This window comes from Passer montanus, unplaced genomic scaffold (genome assembly GCF_014805655.1).
Source record: "Passer montanus isolate IOZ18808 unplaced genomic scaffold, ASM1480565v1 scaffold12, whole genome shotgun sequence".
NCBI classification, from domain to species: Eukaryota; Metazoa; Chordata; class Aves; order Passeriformes; family Passeridae; genus Passer; species Passer montanus.
Genome location: NW_024358722.1, coordinates 1,466,194 through 1,485,657, shown reverse-complemented (window position 1 = coordinate 1,485,657; position 19,464 = coordinate 1,466,194). Strand labels below are relative to the sequence as shown.

The 19,464-nt window shown below is 37.9% G+C and overlaps 1 protein-coding gene across 1 annotated transcript in view; it reads right to left on the bottom strand.

Moving 5' to 3' along the window:
* The window catches only part of SMYD3 (SET and MYND domain containing 3), a 385,175-nt gene that overhangs the window by 117,116 nt on the left and 248,595 nt on the right, over positions 1–19,464 (bottom strand). The window lies entirely within an intron of this gene.

The window sequence follows — 19,464 nt, the reverse complement described above, 5'->3', positions numbered from 1 at the left end:
GACCCTGAGTTTTTACAAAGGGCCACTAGCTTGTTTTTTTACAAAACCACCAGCAGCAAAGCAAATAATCTCTTAGAAACCTGTCCATTCTATATAATAGGTCACGAGCCACTGTAGCTATAGTGTTAAATGCAAATTTCAAATCTGATCAATACATGCAAGATTGTTTAATTAGATTGGTGTTGGTTTTATCTACGGTTGAAATGGAATAAAATAAAAAATGGACCAAAACAATTCCAGTCTCTCTAATGGAGCTTCTGGACTTGCTTTGGACTGTAGCTCAGGCAGAACCCCATGTGTGCAGAGGCAGTGCCTTTTAGGATTTCAGGTGGTGAAACTCTAGCAAAGACAACTTCTTACATGAAAAAGGGATTCTCTAGTACCTCCAAGAATTAACAGAAGTGCAAGAGAAACTCTCTAGCACCTCCACAACAGAAGTACAAGAGAAAAGGGAGAACGTTGTAGGCCGCTGCCACACCAGCTCCAGTAACCAAGGCTGTCTTATCAAGTTCAAATAAATTAAGCAGTCTCCAGCATCTTCTGTATATTCTAACCCATTCAATTAGGTCAGGAAGATGAGCACAGGATGCCCATTTTTATGCTTGTAGCAGCAAAGTCTCCAGAATTGGGGTAGATATCATTTCTTCCAAGCAGGAAATGGAGCTGTTTAGCAAAAGGCAGTGATGTCCTACAGCAACTCACTGCAGTCATTTCTGCCCACGGTTTTGTGACACGGGGTGGTGGCTGCCACGTCACTGGCAGCAGAGTGGCTTCCATCTCTTCTCCCTTAGTATGGCTGAAGAGCAGGTTTTAGAGCAGGATAGGAGCTCACTCTCTCTCCTGCAGATAACCAGGTGCTCCCTAAAGCATAACATCTAATATGGAGGCACAAGAGGTATTTACTCCAAACTTGATTTCAGGCTCATTTAAGATTGATCTGCAGTACAAATGACAGAGGACTTGTCATATATAAATTTGCTAAAATAAAGAAAAGTAAATGGCACAGAAAATCTCATGTAATCCCCTGGTTAATCAAAACTGCTAAAGGGCTTAAATACTTAAAGTATTACAACTGTAACTTGAAAATCATCTTTGTTCACGTTTCTTGCTTATTTTTGTGCATGGCTGGGTAAAATCTCAAACCAAAGGGATAACTACTCCCAAACACGCAGGCATTTGGATCCAGATCTGAACTTTGTGGTTGGCCTTGCCTCCCTGCTGGCTGAAGCCCAAACCTCCATTACCAAGCACCCCAAACTGTGATACTGCTGGGAACACGTGTGGGAAACTTTGCTCTTACGCACACATAACTCCACGGTTGTCATCGCTTCCTTCTCCACAGCCTTGGCTGCAAATTTGAATGAAGCCCAGTGGTGCCGTAGTCCTTTCCTCCCCCTCTTTATAGTCATCTTTTTGTCCCCACTTTGAAATATATTTTCATACAATGCCAACTGAAAGCCCTCAAAGCTGGAATGCTTGCTGTCACTTAGACTATGCAAGGGAGAAAAGTTTTATTGGAAACATTCCTTCCCTTTCTTTTAATTTTTGCTGCTCCCACGCTGTTGTTGGCAGCTTTAGATCCATATCAGAAGAAAAGCATGTAAAATGCATGCAGTTAGGCAGTGATCCTGTAAGGCACTTCATGTACACAAATATCTGCAGCTGTGCACTGCTTCTAATCTGTAGGAGACTACATATGGGCACTGAGATCAGCCCACATCAAATCCCTGTTACTAAATGCATGTCTTTAAAGCAATGAGTCTTAATTTGTGCTAAGAGAGTCCAATAATAATAAGAAAAATAAATTATATTCACCCCCAACAGAAGGGAAATTACAGTCTCATTCTCTCTGTTCATACCAGCCCAGAAATGCAAGAACATAAAAGACTAATAAGACTTCTAGCAAGATGCCTTAAAAAACCTGAAGCACAATTAGCATTCAAATCATATTTACAATTTTTCCTTCCTATTGCCAGATGTCTTTTACGGCTTCATACTCTTGGTAGGCAGCAAGAGCCATCAGCTGAAAGCCAACACTGTGTATTCAGATTCCTACCTAATGTACATTTTAACAATAAAGATGAGAAGCTGGAAACAAATTAACAGGCAAGGTATTAATCTCCAAGTACATTTACACTGAGTTTAACTGTCTTACTGAAAGCAGTCCTTATAAACTAAGAAGCACAGAGCATAATAAAGGAGAAGCTAAGTGATAATTAAGGAGTTGCTATTTGCAACTGAGACTAGCTGGTGCAAAACTCTACTTTGGCTTCATTGCCTGAAATCATATGCTGCAAATGAAGTAAAAACAAGAAGAAGACTTATTGGAAAGCCAATGAATAGCAACACTTTCTTGCAATTATTATTTTTCTTATATTTCAATTGAGATATAACTACATGCTGACCTTTGAAATACATGCCTAAAAAGTACAGCATTTCTGCCACGAGTTTAGGAAATGTAATGTAAGACAAGAGAATTAGGAAGGCTCACAGTAATAATTCACAGTAATAATTCACAGGAAATACTGCACTTCTGTCATGTAATTTTACAGCCAACATAAATTCAAATGGGTACATATTTCAGCTGGCTTCTGGAGAGCTACACATCAGTACAAATTCCCACAGAATGAAGAAGCCATACACCTCAAAAGGTATTGATATTAGCAGAACCGTATCTTGCAGCCTTGCTCATGCAGAAATTCCTACCAACACCTTGAGAAATGTTATTGGAACATATAATTTAAGAGACAACAGAAAAGCTGGCAATATGCAGAACAAAGGCTTTTATTTTTCTAGACTTTGCTTGCCCAAGTTACTGACAAAATCAAATCTTTACACAAGTTTGTGTTTCTGTCCTGATTTTATTTTCAGATTCACAGTATATGTGCAAATCTACATTCCATCATTTATCCACAATTGTGCATGAGGTGTTTCGGGACATTTCTCCAGCCTGAGCACAACCCCTAGAGGAGCCACTTGTACTGATGAGCACAGCAACTCACAAAAGACTCACAGCTATCACCTACAAGGAATAATTAATGATATGCATGGAATAGGTTGGTGATTCCTACCCTAGCTGACCCTTGTGCTTCTAGTGAATATATAGATCCAACAGGACACACATCTAGGCTCAAGTTTACATATTTCTAATTTTACTTACAGAAGGACAGAATCTTGACTATAACATTTAGCAGGGAAATAAAATAATTGCTGCTTTTAATTAGAGTAATTAAAAAATAGTAATCAGTATTTTTAAAATACTTAATTCTACATATATAATATGTAATAGAATTAGCCTAGGCAACAGTTAGTTTGAAAAGGCGGAGATATTTTGGGGTTATTTTTGCTTTATTTCCCAGCGTAGTATAATCTTAAATTGCAGATATGGATATCTGGCATTACAGTATGCCAAGCAAAACACTTCACCCTTTTATTTATTTCTTCTACCCAGCAGATGGCCACCAAGCTTTTGCACTGAGGTGTATAAGAGCTGCTCTAATTACCTTTATCTTTGGAGTGAGGTAGGCTTGGTACCTTTTAGTTACTTTCCTTCATTGTGAGTCTACCACTGCAATTTCTATTTTCTTGTCCTTGCTCTGAAATGATGAGTCTTGGTTGTGTTTGTTTCAAAAATACTGCAATTCTCCTATGAAATGGATGAAATTTTCAGTTGGTAACATATCAAAAAGTCCTCCTTGCAAGGCAGTCCCTAACCAGTTCACAGGTAATATAAGTGTCTTTTTTAAAGCTGATGTCAGGAATATTTTGTCACTCGAAGTGAGGCAGAGACAAGCTTCAAACTCACATTGATCATCCCCTCTCCAAAACACTGGCATTTCAATTCCTACATCCCTCTGGTGTGCAACTGATAGGCCTGGGCAATTCATCTCTGCTTTCCTGCATTCCCAACCTGCTGTTACCAGCTTTTCTTACACTGAAAACCAACTCTTGTTTGCAACTGGTCATGTAAAATATGACTTAAAAAAACATACCAATAACAGGGAAGGTGGTAATATGAAAACACCAAATTCAGATTGTTGCTGAATTTGTTATTGCATGTTTGATGAGCAAGCTGGAATTGCCAAGCTGAGGAAGCAGTAATTAGCATGATGGCTGGCTCAAATACAGATTCATCCTGTGAACAGGATAGTCCTGTATCTGTTAAAAGGTAGTAATAGACTGTGTTCTTCATCCCTCTAACATCTAAAGCCATATTGTGAGGTAACACATGTGCAACTTGTGACAAACCTGCAAACCCAAAGTTCCCTGGATGGCAAGAGTCCTGCTCACATCAAAGGAGCATTTATTTTCCTTAAATGCAGAAATCAGATAATGACTCACCAAGTACTGGCAAAGGTCTCTGCAGGCAATAAGAGAGTAGTGAGCGGAACAGAGATTTAGTGGATGTCTTGAAAATGCCACAATGAACAACGTGGAACTAATTTTATTTGGCATATAAGCCCAAATTTTCTATTAGCAGGTGTTAGCAGCTGTCTGTCAAGGAATAAAAACATGACATCACATTTACAACCCCTTGAACTGCTCCTCTGCCTTCTCATAAAGCTTGAATACTCAGTTTTTACCTCCATTTTAATAATCTGTGATGCTACAGTAATATTCAGTACCTTACCTTACAGCAGTAAAAAACTGAGGAGTTATGAATTCAACTTCAGTGGCCAAACTAAGTTCAACCTATAGGAATGTCTTAATCTTACTGAACATTTACAGTTCTATCCCATCTTTCCAAAGAGTTTTTTAATCAATGAGTTTTATAATCTTTCAGTAAACTGAAGGAATTCTGCATTTGGAGGTCTGGAGATTTTGCCTACACAGTAAAGATCAGATTGTGATCACATAGATCTTTTACTATGAATTTTCCAATCTTTAGACAAAGACTAGGAAAAAAAGGATACAGAATTTATATAAGAAAGAAAAGAAACAAAAAAATATAAAGCAAAGGATTAAGTCTTAATTCTGATTATTTTCTAATGTACCTTTGTATACAAAATTCATCATAATATACCCTTTTTCCTTGCTCTTGCTGAAAAACACATTAAAATAATTACGCCTGCCTTGTCTGAGAGAGCTGGTACATATTAAAAAAAATCTATGGGTCACTGCAAATGTAGTTTTATAACAGAATACATCAGTTGTACATTAATGCATAATGTGTATTAAAATAAGAGGAAGCAAAACTTGCTACAAACAAATTTCATCATTTCATACTGTGGTGCATCTCTATAAAGCAGCAGCTGGAACAACTCCGTAGGGTTTATAACCTTCTATTAGTGGTTCTCAACACTGATTTACCAGCTTTGTACATGCACAAACAGAAACTGCCTCACCATTATCAGACAGGCAAGTGGATGTGTTATTTTCTCCCTTTTTTCCCATCCCTAGCTAATGTCTCATCATAACAACCTCGTCAGCTATCACTGATAATCTGCTTTACCTCTTGTCTTCATCTCAAACACAACCTCAAAAATGACTGTAAGTAATAACCAGGCTGGCTGCGAGCTGAAGGCAGGCAGGGAACAGGGAAAAGCTGTATGTGCAAATGGCTGACCTTCAAAACAGCCGCTTGCAAAACATATGTGCTGCCACAAAACAATATTAAATAACCTTTCCCGTGCTGCCACTCTCAGATTCTCACTGAGGCTAATCAATATTGCCCTGCAGCGCCAGAGAGGCATTTCCACACACTCTTGAAGGCTCCTTGTTGAATGTCATTCAGCCTAATACAACTAGCTTCAAAATAGCCCAGCAAACCCCAAAGAGGTGGAAACAAAGCAAAAGCCAAGCCAGGCCACAGAGCCCAAAGTGCTTCCCCCAGCAGATGACCCCACTGGGACCCCCTCTTGCAAAAGCCCTTGAAGACAGAAGCACTTTCAGGACCAACCAGCTAGACCATAGGAAATGAAGCTGAGGAGGTCAGTGACTGCTGCTTCCATGAAAGAAGCCAGCCCTCCCTCCACCCAGCCTGCCTGTACCCCTTTGTGGGGAAGAGGTTTTGGTTTATAAGTAAGGTTTTGTTTTACAAATAATGGTCTGTGCTTATGAGATATCATGGGGCTCACTATAAGTGCCCTTGCTGAGGAATTCTTTTCCTAATATATATCTGAAAATTAGACTGCAGGGTCCTGCACTCCCTCAAATTGCAGAAAACACTCAGCAGTATTATCCAGAGGCCTGGGTACCCAGCACAGCTTCAGCAGGAGCCCTGCTCCATTCACCCACAATGGGCTAATGACTGCAGCTCAGAGCATGAGGCACACACAATAAAGAAAGAGTCTGAAGACAACTTTTTTCCTCCACATCATTCATTTGCTCTCCCTGGTGTTGCTCAGGCCTTGCAGCTCCCCAGCTCACAGCAGGAACTTCAATCCACTGTATTATGACAGGCATACTCCAGCAGCTAAGACAGCTCCTCGAATGCACTGGCAGTCTAATTTTAAACTCCTTCCAGCACTTCAAAAATTAAAAAATAAGCTTAATTGCCATGCATCTGACATACTTCTTCCACACAAAAGTCCGTGTGAGAACATAAATTTTAAATGTTCCTTTCTCCATTACTGATTCCCTCCATATTTAGTGTTTATACTTTGTGAGGCACAGAATGATCTGTTGTTCATTTAAGAGCTTAAAATCCATACCAGTTTCTCGTAACTAAAGCCAACACACTGCTTTACTCAAGCGAGATCTACTGCACAAAACACAATTACCCATCAACTGACTACACATCAATGGGACAGCACATGATTAGACAACAGTGGGGAATCCTAATGATCCCCTGTGAGAATTAGGGGAGTGCAAGCCTCTCATTTTCTGCTCCATGATGTGTAGATGAAAAGTGCACTGGAAAGAATACAAAATGAACGGCAGTAATTCTGTGTGCATCCTAACTTCATTTCCATGGGAATGTGGAAATGCAACAAGACCATGTTCATCACATGGAAGACAAAATAAAATATTGACCACAATGTCTTACTTAAGAGTACAATGAGTTTTCCAATCTCTAGCCCTGATGTTTTCAAAATGGCTGTTAGACACACACACTCAATCTCCAAGAATTTGGAGATTCATCAATGTCCACAGGTAGGTGTCAGATACACTGTGCCACAGTTCTAGGGACATTTCACCTGATTCTAAGTGGAGGATTACTCCTCTGACAGCCAAACAATACAGCCCTCCCAGGGCCAGTCATAGTGCAACAGCACACTGCAAGGATGCTGACTAATTTTTACTTTCGTTCATTCCATTCTCCATCACATGGGTAAGAGAGAATTCAAACTATGCATATGGGTTTATTTAATCTTCTGAAGAAAATATTTTTAAATGAGCTATAAACCACGATTTCACACTCTATTCCTTTCAGCCCAGGACATATCAGCATCCCAAGAGAGATCTGAATGTTACCAAAGGCTAGCAAATTAACAGAAATACATTGACAATAAAGAGTTATGTGATCCCAGTCCAGCAATAGCGGTGCTAAGTGATGGCAAAGCATAGCTAAGCTTAAAGCAAAATTCCATTTTTGTGTGTTCTGAAAAATAAATGCAATTTCTGTCACCTGATTTTTGTCCTTGCTTGATTTTTTGGAGATATTTTAAAGGGATTCTGTGGCTTTTTCTTTTGTGCTTCTTTCACAATCAGTACTTTACAAGGTTTGACACAAAAAGCTCTTCAACAAAGCTGATCAAATTTCTTCATTGTTTTAGGAAATTTAGTGATGTATACACCACAATACAAATCCAGGAATTATACAGGGAAATAAGGGCATTAGCATCCAGCACGTGCAATTTTAGCAGAAACCTCCTGTCTTTCCTACCTTCCTACAAAAACCTACTATCTTTCAGTAGCTGGATGTTTTACTGTTTTGGGTCTCCTGTGTCACACAGTAAAAAAACAATGTTTCCTTTGTTCCCTGGGCAGCCAATTTTGTGGAGCACATGCCAACATTATCAATGAGATTTTCCATACTAGATTAACCTCTTAGTTCACCTTGTCCAGTACCAAGTGACTAATGTTATCCATATGGTATTTTCAAATATTACTTATTTTGCCAGTCTCAGTAAACCTAGTTTGGTTTCCTTCCTTGGCAACAGATGTGCATTGAACAGGGCTCTCAGGGAGCAAGAGCTGTCTAAAATGTAGCTCAGCTCTCTCTTGTTAACTTTATCCTCACCCAAAGCTTTCCTATCTCACTGCTCAATTACTGTGCAATTATTAACTCCCCTTCTTTAGTTTTTTCATCAGTACAGTTCAGTAGAAATCAGCATGTCTTTAAGACTCTTTGATGGAATCAAATGGTTGATTTAGCCTGAGACTTATTTATTGTCATGTTGGGTGATGATCAACACAGAAGGAGTAACAGTAAGGCACTTTTTACAGCGCTCTAAGCTAAGTCAGCAAAGGACTGGGAGAGAAAAGATGGGGCCATTTCTGTCTTTCCAGCGTGCACAAACACCTACAGTTTTTGCAAGCATCTGAGACCTGCAGGTCTGGCTCTGTCTTTCCTTCCATTGCTCTGATTCTGTGGTAACCAGAAGAATCTGACAGCACATTATTTATCTATTATTTGTACTCACCAGTGTAGTACTTGAGCAGCTAATGATAACAAGCAGCGTACCAAAACCAGCGTGCTTTGCCAAACATCACTTAGGACACTTCTGCAAGCTGCACACATATAAAGTGAATATCTTGCTTCTACTTTGAGCAAGTAATAAAGCCTTTGGGTCACAGACATTAAAATTACCCATATACTGGGAGAGTTAACAAGATGAAATACAAAGGCTGCTATGCCATATTTTGGATGACCTTCCCACTCCTAAAGTGCCCATGACTATGTGATGTTGTTTGCTCCCTGTCTCAAGTCATTCCCTGCACATTCAATTAGCAAAAATAATTGCTTCATCACAAACTGAATAAAAATGCCAAGACCCATTTAGAGACAACAGCAATCATTAAACAAAACCCATTTACAGGAGAGTTGAAGGCATTTCAAATACGCATATGAGATTTAAAAATAGAAGAACACTTCAGAGTGTTCAAACTGCAGACAAAATCCTGTTTAATTTCAAAGGTGGCAGGGTTACTAATGCACCAGCTACTTCAAAGACGACAAAATAAATTGCTTTTTTAAAACACTGGCAGTTCCATCCAACATGATAGAAAATACATAAAATTTGCCAAATATTAAATGTAATGCGCTCAGGTTGTTCAAAAGATGCCTTAATTTGCATGAGTGAGCACTACAAAAGGCATAACTTATCATCACAGTTAGGCTCAACTTTGGAAATTGCTGTTCAGTCATGAACCTCAAATAGTCAACCCACGAGGGCATGTCTCCATTTTATTCCATAATGCTAGAAAAATAAAGTGTTGTTTATATAGCTGGAAGGCTTTGCTCTATTATAAAACACAACAGGAGAGTAATTTATTTAATATAATTATTTAGCATGTGCATGACCATAGATAATAGCAACCCACTGAAAAATTTAAGGCCTCCTCTGAAATATTTTTACAATCCTCTCAAAATCAATGAACTTTTGACTCAAGACTGGGTTTCACTTTCAACAACTGTTTTCCCTAAATCTGTTAGCAAGCTCTTATTACCTTTGCACTAAATGCAATTAAAAACCCAATATCATGCACACAGGAAGGGATATGCCTGGTTACTAGGATCCTCATTCTCAGGCTGGGCTGGCAGGAACTGTTCCTCCACATAGAGTTTAACTGGCTCCCTACAGCAACTCAATGAAGTTGCCAAATTAAATATTAACAGCCATGTTTGGTTTATGTTTGAAAGGTTTCCCTCGCATTTAGGAGCTCATATAAACATAACATTGCATGGATAACACTGGCTGAGTCCCCAGGCTTCTCAGGTGTGCTATGCTCTGTCCTGTGGATCATATTGTATCAATGACAAAATGGTCACCTGGAGAAATTCAAGCCCACCAGTCTTTATGAAATTATAGCTTACTCCATGGATCAGGTGATCCTTTAAGATGCCTTCAGAAGATGAGCATAAGGAAATACACAATGAAAACATTCAAATTTATCAACAAAAACTTGAAGCTTCAAAAAAACCCCAAAAAACCCCCCAAAACTAAAAAAGAGGAAATGGAGAGAAGAAACTGAAGGAAACTGGAGAACTGCACTGGTGTTTGCAAATAGTGTCTGGGTAAATAAGTTCAGGCACAGGATAGGTACACACCGTGCGATGAGGGAACAGTTCTCTCTGCCAAGTCTGAATTTTTACCAGGACATACACATCTCCATCTGATCTAGAGAGGCAAAACAAGAACTCGAGCTCCACAACTGCTTTGAAATTGAGAGGAATTGCTACCACAACATTCAATGATAGTGTAAACCATGTAAAAGAATGATTCTTATTGATTAGTATTTACTATATGATAGCTATTGATCCAGGTATTGAATGTGTTTTACAGAGACTTGAAGTATTCCTGAAAAAACCCCAATAATGTAAAATAAGTGGAACTTTTAAAGTTTTTTGCTATCATTTTCACATGTGTGTGTATATATGGATATACATAAATAAATAAGGTATAATACTTAAATTGGTGTCTCCAGCTTCTATGAAACAAAACAAATGTCAAAGTAGTAATATCATACTTTTCCCATTAATAAAACAAGAGGATAATATCACCTTTCAGGCATGGGAATGCCTCATCATGTCCCCCCTCCACTCCAAATTCATTGAACAGTAAACATTTCAAAGGGCTCCACCTTGTTGGTTCACTCTTTTTTTCCTCCAGCTTTGTATAGCTCCTTTGAAGCAGCTGTCCACAAAGGATCAGATACTGAGTTTTCTAATCCTGTTTCAACTTCTCAGCAAGACTTTTGAGTTCTGTTAAAGATTAGGCAATATTTTTCAGCACTAAGGCCTTCTAGACATCTGAACAAGGAATGAGAACCCAAATACACTAAACAAAGGTGACATTGCTGTTAGCCATGAAACTCCTTAAAGGAGATAATTTCCATTAATGAGAAAATTTTTTTAAAAATATCATTATTTAAACCAGCCCTTATCATGCCATATGAATCAAAAAACATGTGTACATAAGAAACTTCTACAACAAAGTAAATAGGAAACAACTGGGATTTTCGCAATTGTGCTATATATGAATAATGTTCAAAAAATGGTCAAAGTATATTGTGGGATCGAAAGCCAAATGCTCCTGTGTATTCCTTCCTTAAAATGCTGTTATCTTTAGCAAGTTTGTAAACCACCTACTCTCACATATAAAGTATGGGGTATGAATCCTACCACAACAGTCCTGCAGGCAAACATCTTCTGTAAATATGTACTATTCTGGGAAATTGCAAGTACATGTGGACACGCGTGTATATGTGTGTCTCTGTGTGTGTGTGTGTATTTGTGTGTATGTGTGTGTGCACCTGGGCACATTTGTGAGAGCAAGACCACAGTGTTATGAACCTCCACATCTCACAAGTTCAGAGTTTCAAATTTCAGCTGGGTTGACAATGCTTCTTAGTTAAATTATTCTTTATCCATTTCTGTGAAATATTTGTTGACACACAGGATGGAGATTTTGCTTTCCGAAATTTAGAATGAATCTTGGGCAGATGTTTGAGTTATTAATACCATGCAAATATAGCAAATTTCTTCTCCAAACATATTCCTCCTCACCCCTCCTAGAGTTAAGGGATTTTATAGGGGAACTGCCAACTCAGACTGCTGCACATGGCTCCCACACACAGGCTTCTGCCCAGGAGGTGTCAGGATGGGACTGTACCAATATAGGTATACCAATAAACCCAGAAAAGCTCAGTTCTGAAAAAAAAAGCTCTATAACAATCATGCAACAATGCATTTTACTTTAGTACTTGAAAAATAAGGATGATGAAAGTTAAAGAAATGTGATGATCTTCTCTTAGCCTTTTTTCTCTAACAGGGTTTGGGTATTGTGGCACAGTGTAGCCTTATACAGGCAGATCTGCCACATCTTTTGATAAATCCATCATACACACACAATGATTTGAGGTGATAGAATTTAAGATAAGGTTTCAGAAAGCAAAAATTGGAGAAAGATATGCCATTAAACACTACCCAAACAGCACTGACTACATCCTGCATGTAACAAAGATTTACTGTCCCTAGAAGAGAACACCTTTTGACCAGATGATGTTCCAGACTCTGCTTCACACTCTGGAGAAGCTCAAGAAGGAGCTCAGTTCTGAAATTGTAAATTCCTCATCTATACAACATGCTTCCTTTTCCCAAGAGAGAAGAGAAGAGAAGAGAAGAGAAGAGAAGAGAAGAGAAGAGAAGAGAAGAGAAGAGAAGAGAAGAGAAGAGAAGAGAAGCAATTCCAACTGATTTAATTTGAAGAGCAATGGCATATGCCAAAAGATTAGGACAGTATGAGAGATAGTTTCAGACACTCTTTGAAAGAACAACTATTACTAAAAATAACACAACATACTAGAACTATAAGATTTCTTCCAAATTATAAGTTGACAGAGAAAAACATAAGATTCCAAAATGCAGAGAAATTAGACAAGTATTTAAAATAAATACAAATAACATCTCAAGTGAGCTTGGGTAAATACAGTCCCCTATACCTGAAGACAGTCTAGCACTTGATGTATTATAAGCCTACCTTTTCCAGTACTAATAATCAGGATTTGGGAGACTTTATCTGACTTTAGTATTGCATGTTATTGCATTACTGTGGGGGGAGGAAGAAGACATGAGGAAGAAGGGAGGGACCAGCAGGAGAATTACACACCCATAGTTCACTGGAAAAAAATACTGTAAATACTGTAAGAGAAGGCACTATGCAACTTGCTTAGCAGATAACATAGCAGCTCACTTTCTTAGTTTAAATAAAGAATTTTACTAATGTTGCATCCGATTTAGAATTTAAAGAGGCTAAAGATTTTTCAGTACATGCTTTTATTCTGCTGAATGTTTTGAAACACAAAAAGAGGATCTGCTTCAAATATTTATTTACTGTCCACCCAATTTTTTAGAAAAGGAAGATCTAAAAGGATATCTGGCAGTCTATTTCTGTGCAGGAACATTCAAGTACTTGTCATCCGGCACAAGCAAAAGCCAAATAATGCTGAGTCCCTTCTACTTTTTATTCCTCCAAAGGATTAAATTCAGAGATTAACCATAATGTCGTTCAACCACAGGCTCACATATTCACAAATAACAAAAAGAAAACCTAAATCAGTACTTAACACATAATTTTATGCTGCATCTTCAAGAGCAGCATGTTAGCAACTATAATAGTACAGAGAACAGGAGTCATTCAATAAGCTGATTGTGATATATGGCATACAAAGTATTGGACGGTTTTAGAAGGATTTTTCTATTATTTAGATTTGGGAAAATAAGTTCAGCCTAGTTTTGGGTTGTTGCTTTGAAAGATAACTAAGATTGCAAGCAATTTCAATATTCCTCATAGTAAACCATAGACTACAAAGTTACATTTTAAAAAATAGTTCAAATATTTGCAATAGCAAGAAGAAATTCGACATCATTTTAAAATAAGGTATTAAACAAAGATAATTTAGTGCTGGACCTATAGATGTGTGCTGGAACCCTACTTTTGCTCTGATTAGCATCCAAAGCTGATGAAGACTGTGAGCACCAGGAATAGGCTTTGACTGGATGATGAAGTACAGCAGAAGAGAAAATGAGCCTTGGTATGGTCCACCCTCTGTGAATCCATCACTGTAACCCAAATCTTTCCTGCTATGTCCTGGAAAACTTCTGCAATGTAAAGTCACTTTACATCCCAAAGAGCCTTCCCTGGCTGCAACAACTTGGTTTGGGAAAATGGGCACAGATTCAGGTCATGATTCAATTTTCAACCTTTTCTTGCACATGTGGCATGGAACTATTAAGCATCTTGCAAGCCTCATTATTGTCAGTAGCCCCCACATATCTGACTTCTAACAGTGACAGCAGGGGCCACAGCAATGGATACTCAGTAGCTTCATGTAATAAGCAGAACTGTCTAAAAGTCTAAGAAATACAGAATTAAGGGAATATTTTAGCCATTATTGAAAAGCCAGATACTAGAAGAATGAAACTCTAAGGAAAACAACATAATTATTCACATTCTAGCTTCCTTTATGTGCTTCTTATTGGAAACTAAATCATTAAAAGTTTACACCATTTTTTTTCCTAAAGTTGAGAATAGCAAATAAAGAATGAAACTGGTGCCAAATATGCAGTTACATTTTTACTCATACATCCTATGTGGAAATATCATATGTCTATATCAGCAAATATCCTAGAAAATGCAACATGAATTTGAATCTTTAAGGTCTTATTTACCAAAGACAAATTCTAAATTCATCACTTCAAGTGCTGGCATGTGAAAACTGATCTGTTCTAAACACACAGAATATTGTGAAATATTTATTTCTTAATCTTTTCTATTGTTCTTTCTCAAACAATTAAGAGAGGTTGGAGAACTCAACACTGTTTTTCATAGATTCATTTTTAGCACTATCAGCATTTTCATTTCAACTTTTAATTGGTCTATTATGGTATGGAAACAGTATAATTTTGTTTTTACATTATGTAAATGATAATACAAAATTCAGAAATAAATGCTTTCTATAGAAGAAAAAAATGAAATACACACATTCCTATTAACATTCTGATTCTGAAGAATCTGCATATTTCAGTGTAATGTGTGCTGATGGGAAGAGACAGACCTGGTTTTGAATGGGAACTGTTGGAAGTGGGGCATGGGCAATATAAATGCTTTCAAATCATTAATCCAATTGCATTTACATAAATCATAGTGAGAGAAATGAAAACTAGAAACTTTGCAGATATTCATACAGATCATAAAAGGAATAAATGCATGTATTCCTTTCATGGTGCACTGGACATGGTTGAAAAATGTCAGTGGTCTGATTAGTAAGAACTTGCACATAGTCACCAAAATAATTCAAACAGTATGTCTTGGCTTTAAACACTTATATCATTGCATAATTACAGAAAATTTTACTGCAATAATGCTTTTTATATGCAGCTGTCTCTGACAGAACCTAATATATATGTTGAGGTGATGTACATTTGAGAAAATTTCCATGGGCTAAACTGAACTGTTAGCACCTCAGCTGAAGTGCTGTGCCTGCCTTGAGTTTTGAATTGCTCACAGTGAAACTATCAGACTATTTTAAAGCTTTTCTATAATTAGATCTCAAGTTCTTAATTTTGTTTTAAGTTTCTTGTCATAAACACCAAACTCCCATTAGAAATAGGTATCGAGTGGCTGGAATATGGTAATGGACTGAGCATTGAACCCAAGCTTTAAAACCTGGATTCACTTCCCAGCATTCTTGCATTACCTTCAGCAAGTTTCTTCACCTTCCTGCATCTCACCGTGGTTTTTCCCCAGCTGCTTTTGCTGTTACCATTATATACTTGAGGCAGAGACCATTTTACATAATGTGTTTGGGCACTTCTACAGGGTGACACTACTCCAAATTCAGGCCTTTAGATGCTACTGTAGCATTAATCAGAATGTAAAAATAAAAGCTTATGATGTTTTCTGAATGTCACTGTTTCCATCCTGAAGAGTCTTGTACTGTGACTAGTACTATCCAATAAATCATTGTTGCAAAAGACTAAATGTTGTTAATCCCTAATCAAAATATTTTTCCAATTTATTAACATTTACATAGGAAGCAATTTTAAATACTCACTAAATATTTACTTGCTTACTTAGCATGATCTTATGAACCATTATGAGAAATTAATGGTGTGAACTCAACTGATATCTATGAAAGTTTTAAAGCATTTCTGTTTTCTTTAAGCTTTTTTCTAAAAATGTCTTCATCAGCATTTCGGTGACTTTTTTGAGGGAAGGAGGGCGAGAACTGCTTTTGCTTACTTAAATCTGCTAATATGGTTATCCCTTCTGAATCAGTTGTCTCGGCATAATATTTTAAACCAGAGAGCAGTCCTTTCTCAAACAAGAAACATTCTCCTTAAAGTGAGAGCTGAAATCTCTGTCTCTCATCTCGTTTCCTGTATTTCTGGTTTTTATTCAAAATATATGAAATCATTGCTTAAAATGGGTATCCAGTCACATGAATATTGTGGAACTGCTAGAATATGGATGTTTAGCAGTAGAAGAGAAGCTTGACAGAGGTTAAATCCCACCAATCTCATCCCTTATTAGAGCCAATGGATCACATTTAGAAGATATTCAAGGCATCTCACATAAAGACTATGAACCACATATAGCCCCCTATATGCTCCCCAGCAGTACAAATTGACTATCCTATTATGTAAATATCTAATTATTCTCCAAAGTGTTGACTGCTCACACAATGTCAGCAGAAACACAAGCACATCGTTCAGGGTGCAGCTGAAACAGCATTAGAGCGCTGTGAATGTGCCCCACTATGTCTTAAGGACGCCAAACTGCAAACATCCTCCCATAAATAGATACACCCACACTGAAAGAGCAAGAAAAAGATTTCCCTCTTTTGATTAAATGTATTTATGGTATTTTATCATTAAAACTCCAAAGCGCTTTTAAAAGTGAATACTTCTAATTAATACTGAGTAATTGCAACTCCCAAACTGACAACAGTTAATATTTATTTCTTTAACCAATCTAAATAATTTATCTCAAGTCAGTTTTAATGTTCCAGTTACTCTGCCTCTTTGAGGATAGGAAAGATACATGATCCTCATGAGGCAGACACAGTTTTACCTGTTGTAGGAGACAACCCTGCATAAGGACTCCCAGGGAAGACTGGCAGTGCTCTTTCAACCTGTCTTGCTTTCACAAGATCTCAAGTTGATACTTGTTGTGGGATGGCATTGCCTCTACACCTGGCTCCCACCACTCTACCACTTCCCTCCTTAGCTGGGCAGGGCAGAGAAAATACAATGAAAGGCTTGTGAGTTGAGATAGAGACAGGGAGACATCACTGACCAGTTACTGTCACAGGCAAAACAGGTGAGACATAGAGAAATTAGTTTAATTTATTACCAGTCATCTCAGACTAGGGACATCTAGTTGAGTAGGTACAATGAGAAATTGAGCTATTTTTATACCTCTTTCTGGTTGAAGTTGCACAGATTTTTATTCCCTGTTTCTTGACTCTGTTATTCCAGAGGCACTACCAATGTCACTACAGTCTTGGCCTTGGACAGTGGTGGCTTCATGTTGGAGCTGGCTGGCACTGACTTTGTTGGACATGGGAGAAACTTCTGGCACCTTCTCATAGAAGCTACCCCTGTAGCCCACCTGCTACCCCAACCTCACCACACAAACCAAACACACCAGTTTATGTATTATATTACAGGAGCTAACACAAATTTTGTTACTGCAAAGGTATCAAACTGCTCTTTCCCATTGTGATGCGCCAGCTTCACAGATGTGACAGTCTGAGAATGTGCTAGTGTTCCCATTTTTCCAAAAGACACGGGCTTCTCAACAAGACTTGGCATTTTTAACAACAGAGTGCCTCTAGGGAATACCCTGGGAATACACCTCAGAAAGGTATGCCACCTTGCATAACAGAAGTTGTTCTCTACATGAATGTTACTTGGCATTTTTAACAACAGAGTGCCTCTAGGGAATACCCTGGGAATACACCTCAGAAAGGTATGCCACCTTGCATAACAGAAGTTGTTCTCTACATGAAAGAATGTTAACAACACCGTATCAAGTAAAAGATCAGAACTTCAGTTTCTTTACAGAAAAATGAAGCATAACAAGTCAATTGGACTTTCATTTTCCTACAATGCCCCAGGTAACTGAAAATTTGCACAAGAAGAAAATACAGATAGATACTGAAACATAACAAGTCAATTGGACTTTCATTTTCCTGTAACGCCCCAGGTAACTGAAAAATTGCACAAGAAAATATAGATATAAATATTTCTTCTGCATGGAGCCACACACTCAAATTATTAGGAAAAACCAAACATCAGCAGCAGTAGTTGTGTTAATAAAGTGTAACAGGTATACTGTGAATGCATTTGTACTGCATCTTCCAATTTGTTTTTCTACTTTCAATCACAACATTACCTGAGCCAACTTTTTGTATTTAATGTGCCCTTAGTACCCAGCACTCTAGCTAAAGTTATTTCCTAAAAAACTCATAATCCACAAGGCTACACAAAGTCAGAAATTTCATCTATTGAACCATTGCCATGTAATGATAGTTTCCCCATCATGAACATGTTCACTTCTCAGATTGCTTTTTCCACATTTCCATTTTCACTCAGTAACTGAAAGTAAATGCATCTCTGTTTTGATGAGGGAAAAAATACAAATTGAAGATCTCATGTCAGAAATCCAGTAGTTCAAATAAGACTGTTTTCCTTCCATCTCCCTCTTTTCCCCTGTGTTCATTAAACTACCCTGTCTATGGTAATATGGATCAAAGTCCACTCAGAATTACAAAACCCTAATGCAAAATGATCTACAAAGAACTTCATAATGCTGCTTAATTTGCCCGTCTTTAGGGTAAGTTGCCCAAGATACAGAGATACCATATCAGCTTTTTCCATATCAGAAAGCATATCAGCTTTCCTAATGACTGGAACTCAGTTCTTAGACTAGCCCATCAGAAAGAATACTCATCAAGGCTAATTTAATCAGGTGTGTCTAAACAGCCTCCAGTCAATGGAGAGAAAAACATTCACCAGGAAGCCTAATATGACTGCTGAGTCCCTGTGTGGAGGACAAATGCTTTCTCCTCGACTTGAGCATAGATGGAACTGATGGAGGTCATCCTTACTGAGCTAATGTCAACATTCAGAAAGAGCTCCTGCTTTCTCTGCTTACCTCTATTTTCCCTTTTTCAGGCTTTACCATCAGAGGACAAAACTTCTGCCAAAATTCAGACCCCAGAGTACTTAAAGAATCTTTAAACAGTCTCCACACCTCCAGAGTGTATACATTTAGCCATTCTGAAATTCAGACGCATGGAAATGTCACATTCCATACATCAAAATCTCACTGCAGTGGAGTGGCCTAGGAGATAAAAATCAAACTATAACTAAAAGTTTAGACATAAACACAGAATTTACAAAGTAAACTAAAATCTGAGCATCTGGGAAAAATTTATATGCACATTTTTTGTTGTGCAGGTGACAAGCACAGAACGTTATGGGACATTAACAGAGGTCCAAGCTGTTGGACATTGTATGCCGCTGTATGTATGCCGCTAAAAATTAAGTTATGTTGGTATTGGTTCACCCATGCAAGTGCACTCTAAAACACATACAGTGACCTGAAAACAGTGTCATTGCATATGCATTTATGACTTTTAGGTGGATTCCTGGATTTTTTAAATTTCTGAAGCCACTTAAGAGTTGAGAAAGGAAGCTGATGCTGTGAAATTGATCATAGCATTATCCCAGGTATCTGTACAGGAAGAGACAGGGACTTGACAACAAGCATCACTCCTTTCCAACAC